Below are 639 nucleotides of genomic sequence, written 5' to 3' on the forward strand. Positions count from 1 at the left end.
TTTTCCCCAGGATCTATGATGTGTAGATATATGTCCCACCAAGTTTCAAGGGAATAGATATTGTGGAAATGGACTTTTTTGGGATAAAACTCAGTATAAAAATCATTATGATTCAAGAGTATTATAGCAGAATTGAGTATGAAACTGTAGGAAAAAGTAATTTTCTTGAGTAGAAAAGCTGAAGTCAGAAATATTATTTAGTAAATCTAGGAGAAGCCTTGTGCAGTGGCAGTATTGTAGCCAATGAGGTTGATCCGAGGCGCGATTATTGCTAAGTAAATCTAGGAGAATCCTATGTATTTGACCTTGCTGGAACTTAACTTCCTTTCAAGAACTAAAAGAACCTTTAAATGATGTAAGCTTCATGAAGTCACAGAGTAATTGAAATTTCCAGTTCTGATATGACCTTACATTGGGTAAATAAATGTCATCAAAAGCTGTATATGTTTCTGTTGGAGTCTTGAGGTTGGAAGGGAATGGGATCTATTCATGCTGAATCTGGTCCTGCTTAGTGGTATCTCTGATTCTGATAACTTTATCGTTATGTTGACAAATCAAGAAAGTCAACTAATGCTTTAAAGGTTGTGCGTTGGCAAGTGATAGGGCATGGCATGTTCTCTTTCCCCAGATATAATCCAT

General features: G+C 36.0%; 1 pseudogene; it reads left to right on the forward strand.

The window, feature by feature from the left end:
* The first annotated feature begins 214 nt into the window (after nt 1-214).
* LOC129501130 (U4 spliceosomal RNA) lies at nt 215-364 on the forward strand (annotated as a pseudogene).
* The last annotated feature ends 275 nt before the right edge of the window (nt 365-639 follow it).

The sequence above is a fragment of the Nyctereutes procyonoides genome, unplaced genomic scaffold, assembly GCF_905146905.1.
Source record: "Nyctereutes procyonoides isolate TBG_1078 unplaced genomic scaffold, NYPRO_anot_genome, whole genome shotgun sequence".
Taxonomy (NCBI): domain Eukaryota; kingdom Metazoa; phylum Chordata; class Mammalia; order Carnivora; family Canidae; genus Nyctereutes; species Nyctereutes procyonoides.